This window comes from Limulus polyphemus, unplaced genomic scaffold (genome assembly GCF_000517525.1).
Source record: "Limulus polyphemus unplaced genomic scaffold, Limulus_polyphemus-2.1.2 Scaffold4240, whole genome shotgun sequence".
Taxonomy (NCBI): Eukaryota; Metazoa; Arthropoda; class Merostomata; order Xiphosura; family Limulidae; genus Limulus; species Limulus polyphemus.
The window spans coordinates 36589-43820 of NW_013669850.1; positions in this window are offsets into that span (position 1 = coordinate 36589).

Consider the following 7232-nt stretch of genomic DNA (forward strand, 5'->3'; position numbering starts at 1 on the left):
AGTATCGAAATCTGCTGTAAGGTAATGGGAAAACAAAGTGCCAAATAAGAAACCAAGAAACACCGTGGAACTGTAGGAAACCATAATCCACGTGTGAACATCACGAACTCACTCCTGCCTATATTCAGTTTTCATGCTCTCTATGCCACTACGATGTGCCAGATAAGGAACTGTAGGATACCCTAATCCACGTGTGAACATCACGAACTCACTCCTGCCTATATTCAGTTTTCATGCTCTCTATGCCACTACGATGTCAAGCAGTTATCCAGGCCAGAGATGGCACAAAAATATTAAATCAAGAAACAGATTCTGTGACCACTTTTCATCAATTACATTAGTGGTTTTATCTTTAAATCTAGGTTTTCTTACTCAAAGAACATTTTCGTATTTGTTGATCATCTGCTCTACTTTTACATTTCTGATTTGAATACCTCATGGATGGCAGATCACACAATCGTCTAAACTGATGAGATACTCTACGTTTTTTTTTGTCACACAGTACCTGTGATAATAGGTTTCTATATTTGAAAATATTAGTGAAATATGAAACTTCCCAAAAACTTTAACACATTACTCTCCATCCAATGAAGTCGGATTCCCATGTTCTACATGCAAGACAGCTACACCATTTAAATTGTTTTAACTCGACATTTCAAAAATGTGAATATGTTTAAGTGGCGTTTTTGTTCCATAAATTTACACTCTCGGATGTAGGTTGTTTTGATCCACTTGTTTGCATACTTTGGGTAATCCTTGGATATGAACATTCAACATAACTAACAGAAAAAGTAAACATTAAAATGGTTAGAAAGGATAAAACTGTAAATAATTGTGATCCATTAGTATACACATTGAATGTTAATGCTTCATTACCCTGTTCTATATTATATACAGTTTGTTTCTTCCAGAGTATGATTATGGATAATACTCGCGCGAAATCAGAACTAAACGTTCTACATGTCAATCTGTCTATATCTGTTTTGAGAATACATTAAACAGAGGCTAAGTCATAAAATATTCTAGAGTGTCAGTGATAATCTAGCATTTAGCTACTATCATTAAAGGCTTCCAGACCATTATCATTTCTAGTATTTCCAGTTACTGTTTCCACGTATGCTAATCGAGTGGATAATATAAATAATCTAAGATATTTAACCATAAAATTGTTGACAGCCATTTTAGTCACATAAGCATACTTTTTCGAGACTCTAGCGTTATAATATTCAAGGGCAAATAGTCTATTCATCTTGGAACATTGTGCCAGTTACAGTTCCCCACTGTTGACACAGCAGATAGCCCAATATGGCTTTGCTCTAAAAATCAAATCCATCTGTTGACATGAAAATTAATATATGTCAAATAGTACAGACCCATATCAACTTGCTGCTGAAGTTTACCCTGTTTTGCCAGATGTTTCTCTCTGGACAGCACATACGCTGCAGTGTTTAAGCCTTAATCTATGTTTTCACGTGAATGTGTCCAGAAGTGTGAGCACAAGTATGGCAGATACCCCAATAGTCTCCAGTCCTTGCATCATGCAACATCTGAAGTGTCTCCTGCCTGAGAGCTCTGCAAACCATTAGCTGCATCACAGGTTGAGAACCACATCTCAGTGGTTTTAACAACAGGACAAATATCTTACTACACGCATGACATCCAGTACAAGTGCCAAAGATTTTTGGCATACATGCTGTGTTTCTTAATCTATGATGAATACATTTCACGTTACTGCATAGCAACTGATATTCATGCAAGATCTGGGTATTTCAATACCTCTTCTCAGGGCTCTTTATGCAATCATGTCTTCTGGGTTCTTAAAGTTTCTAACCGCTTCAGTGAAGGGTCCCACCCAAATAGTGAACTATTTAGCAGTAATGTTTAGTAAATACTACAAATGTTAGCAATAGTTTCTTTGTGGTTTTGCTTTTGCTGTTATCAGCCGTTAGAGTATGCGACTACTCTGTTTTGCAACTTTGAAATACAACTAAACTTCAAACGAACCCATATTTTAACATTGTAAATCCATAGACGTACTTCTGTCCTACTGGGGTTTTAATATCTGATTCAGAAAAGAAGCTGCAAAAATTTACATAAAATAGTTAGTGAAAATTATCAGAAGGGTTTAAGTGTTACCTTTAGGTAATTACAAAGAAGATCATTCCTGTATGCATTGATAAAGTAAATATGGAACAGAAAAGGCAGGTCAATAAATTTAACTACCTGGGGAGCTGGACAACATCAGATGATAAATGTGATCGTGAAATGAAATGGAGAATAGAGATGGCAAAAGACGCATTTCTGATTATGAAAATGATTCTATGGGGAAAAATAAAAGTTTTAGATTACTATGTTATACATCAGAATGTTGGATAATATCACCAAAGAGAATTGAAGCAATTGAGTTGTGGTTCTTAAGGTGCATCTTGAAAGGTCATACCTCAAAAGAGGATATTTTGTCAAGAGCAGGTAGCAGGAGAAAGCTGCTAACTAACATCAGAAAGAGTAAATTGGAATTTTTCGGACAAGTTATGAGGGAAAAAGAAATTGAAAGTCGTTTTGTAATTGGAAAGATTGAATGAAGGAGAGGTCATGGAAGATAGAAGTTGGCACATATCGAGAGTTGGCATATATCTAAATGGATGATTGTATCAACACTGGAAATTCTTTGGAAGAGATCTGAAGGAGATCTGTAGAGATCATGGTCACCAACGTCCTGTTTGGATGTGGTACATAGAGATAATTTGTCTGCTGTGCTACTAATATCGCCTTACTAATTTGAGTTTTGTTACCATAATTGGGGCTGGAATGACAACTTCAGGATGTAAGGTTTTCATACTTACCATCCCAATGGTATGACTTGTTCTTTCTCGTATTTATTTTCCACTTTATATTGTACTTTTAGAGTACATAATTGTAGCAGGTTATCTCTGGCTCAGGCATGCAACCATCATGGGGTGTTAGATATCGACATATTGAATTAAATAATTACAGGCAGAATTTGAATGAACTAAGACTTCTCAGCTTAGATTCACAGAACCTGGATAAATATTCATACTGGTCACTACAGTATACACCAACATACACTCAAAAAAATGCGAGCTAAGTACAATATTCAACAGTAAAATTATTTCACTGTTTCAGACAGCTACAAACACAGTTATCGACATAGTACCAGCATTCATGAGTCATTATGCTCGCTATAATTGGCATCATAGAAAAATATACACTGTAATTTGCACGGTATATTGCTTATTTTGGGCTGACTTAGAGAAAAACCTCTTCACTGTGTATCTAGACATAAGTGTAAATGCTATTTAAAATAACACTTACACACACACACGCAAACGTATTCAGGTACTTAACTGTATAAACAGTTTGCCAATGTTCATCATAATATTCACCTGATTTCTCAGAAGGAAAGGATTGCAAAGTTATTTCAATTTACAGATGCTTTCAAACTTCCAGCAATCATTCCTAGTCATGTTAACTGTAAATGTTTTAGATATTACACTAGCTAGCATCAATTGTCTTAACTGTACAGTAGTCAAGCTTGCTATTCCAAACTGTCATGAAGACATTCTACCATATAACACCACCTGACAACTCACAATGTTTGTAATGCCCTTTCAGCTGACAGGTGCTTTCCATTTGCTAGAAATCATCTTCGGTCATGTAAATTGTTGATGTTCTACGTATTATATACTGGCTTAATTTTATATTAATCGATTAATATTCAACTCAAAACCTATTTATATCACTTCCTACCAGTGGGTTAAACTATTAACTAACCACTCGTCATTACTGCTGGTCAGGCAATAAAGCACAGTCATAAAAATCAGGAGGTCAACATTAGCATTTTAGCGGTCATCTAAACTTTCACGCAGCCTTCCACTGGCGTTTCTTCATTTGACTTCTCTCAAACATCTAACAAGTACTTTTAGCACCGTCCTCTTAATCAGCTGAGTCAAGATTATGCAAAAGAGTAATCTCACTTTCTCTTGATTAATCAACCTCCACCCCTGTGGTTTCTGAACTAGCAAGTGTGCAAGAGGATCGTCAGTGGTGCACTGATTAAGCGTGTCAATGTATTAAGTGCTTGTATGCATGCCATGTAAATGTGTTGCAGCTCGTAATTTGAAAGTCTGAGTCCCTGAGAACGAGATAAGGCCAGATCCAGCGTGAACGAAGATGCTTCTTGTTACAGACTTACCATATCCGTTCCCAGTCTCCTTGCTAAGGCCTTCAAGCTTTCACTGTTTTATTGTAGCATCTCTTTGACCATATGGTGGTCTAAAATTTAACTATTATTAATGAGATTTATAAAAGTGGTGAAATTCCTGAGGAACTCAGTAAATTGATCTTTATTGTGCTCCCCAGAAGACCTGGAGCCATTGAATATGAACACCATCAAACCATCAATTTAATGGGTCATGTGATAAAGATTCTATTAAAGGTGTTGATGATGAGAACTAGAAGTAGAACAAGACCAGAGACTGCAAAAGTTCAATGTGGTTATATTGAAGATCACGGTACAAAAAATGCTATCTTTAAAAAATATGCTTTCAGAGGGGCAATAGAAATGAATAAGGACCTTTTCTTGTGTTTTATTGATTATACCAAAGTTTTTGATAGAGTCAAGAATGTGAACGTAATGAAAATGTTGGAAGAACTGGGCATTGATGGTAAAGACTTGAGGATTTTAAGAAACCTCTGTTGGGACCAAACTTCAGCAGTAAAGATAGAAAATGAACTAAGTGATTTCATCCAAATTAAGTGAGGCGTGAGGCAAGGCTGTGTCTTTTCACCTGACTTATTTAATTTGTACAGTGAGAAAATACTGAGGGAGATTGAAAATTTACCAGGACTGGTTATTGGCGGGCAAAATTTGAACAATTGCGTTATGCTGATTTCACACTATATCATTTACAATTTCATTTCGTCCTGTAGTTTTTGGTTTTCATTTTGTTGACTACTATTCATACTTCTAACCTAAGAATTTTCAATCCATCCATGTTCGTCTTGATAGATGGTTTTTCTTCACGACTGTTGTGGAATAAATCTTCAATACACTCTGCTCATCTTTTCAATAATTATTCTCATTCCATAATTACATCACCATTTTTAGCTTTTGTACATCCAGTAGCAATGCATCCTAATTTATCCATGATGTATTTGATATTCCTAAACATCCTTATCTTTTTTGTTTTCCGATTTCTAAACATTTTAAGTTAAGCCATTTTTCCTTTTCTTACTTGCATATTGATCGAAATATTTTGTCAAGTTTCATATTCCCTTTCATACTACGGGTTTTCATTTTCTTATATCTTTTATGAACTCAAGGATTTCTTCCATCATCCATTTCTAGTTTCTTTGCCTTAAATTTAATGGAATAACGTCCTTGGTTGTTTCAACTAGTGCTTCTTTAAAAATTTCCCATTCTTATACATTTATTCAACATCAAGTTCTGGAAAATGTTTTTTAACTGCAACTGTATACCTTTCTTTACATAGATCTTTTTCTATTAGAATTTTTCTCATCACATTTGGCTTCTTAAGTTTCCCCAATCTTATCTTGATGGTGCATACTAAATTGACACGGTCACTCCTGCAGTCAGCTCTTAGGTAAGTGTTTGCTTGTTGTACCACATTCTTGAACCTTGATGGTGACATAATTAATTTGGTTTCTGACATTATCTCCAGGGTTTTTACATGTATGCATTTTCTTACGTGGTTGGAACCATGTGTTCGTAATGACGTGGTCATTTGCAACACACCTATCAGTCCATTTCTCTTCTATTTCATTTCTCTCTCTTTGGAAACGAAGGCAGGAATAAAAGTTTCTAAACAACGGGCCAACAATGAAATAACGTATTTTGGTGAAAGTCGACAGCAGCAACTTCTGTCTTTGTGAAAAAAAAAAACTTTTCGATCACAAGCCGCAGTAAAATTGTTGGCTGAAGCTGAGAAAGAGACCACTGAAAATGTGTACTTGAAAAAATTATCTCGTGAAAAAGTGACTACCGCAAGAATTTTTCGTAAAGCTTTGTGTGAACTTCCAAAACAAGCCAACTAAACCAAGCTATAAAATGTTTTATTTCGTTATTGTACTTGAACATTACGTTTTAACTACAACTAATAGAAATGGGCAGGACACCTTGCCAGGTAAGGAAAGTCATGTGTAACAGGTGACTCCTTACTGTCAGCATGCTACTGTCCTCACCCAGAAGAGAGCAGTCAAAGTGGCAATGTGGAAAATGAAGACTCTACATTCAATTGGAAAACCCTTTAATGTCAAGCATGAGATGAAGAGATAAAAGATCAATATTCTAGGTCTGTGTGAAAGACGTTGGAAAGATGCTAGAACTTTTATTTCAGAAGATATGAATATTATTTATTCAGGAGGTCAGATGCACGAAAGATAAAGAAATCTAAAAGTGTTTGCGTATATTTTGGGCAATATCTGATAGAGTGAAAATAAAGGCTAAACCTTTCAACATAATACTAATCTATGCACTGGCAGTGGAAAATAAGGAAGAGGGCATTGGTCTTTTTTTTTTTTTGAAGACCTTGATAAAGAGAAAAAGTGGTAATAGTGATGGGAGATCTAAATGTGGAAGTTAGTTGTGAGAAATTGGATGATGTTATTGGACTGCATGAACTTGCCTCCAAAAGTTCAAATTTTATGGCAAGGTTTACAGCCAAGTTTCTTATTTCTAATATTCAGCCAATCGTACTTCCTGCAAAAATCATTTTATGATCGCCAGTCCAGCGGCTAGGCCAGTCATTGTCAGATAGCTCGTGGACACCGGCTGGACCAGGAACAGAAACTGTAACTGAAGCCGTTAATTCCTGTTCTTTGGTCACTTTCTCACTTATTCTAGCTTTCTTATTCACAAAAGGTGAAAAGAAATTTATAATTCGTTTCATTTTTACGTTAAGGTGTTTTCCAAAGATGCAATAAAAACAACATACATTCCTGGTCACAATAATAACAAAGTACAGTAAAAGAGAAATGCACACCCGCTCAAATTAGCATCACCACCTCGACTGTACATGTTAGACCAAAACGACTTATTTCCGAGACTCACACGTATATTTTTATCTTGGCTGAGAAGGTGCTGTGCGATTAATGACGTCAATTGTCTTCGTCCACTTTGTGACTTATTTTATTTGAACGAATGTACAGTCCAGACCCGCATACCAGTCAACTCGTCTTGTGGTCACCTGTTT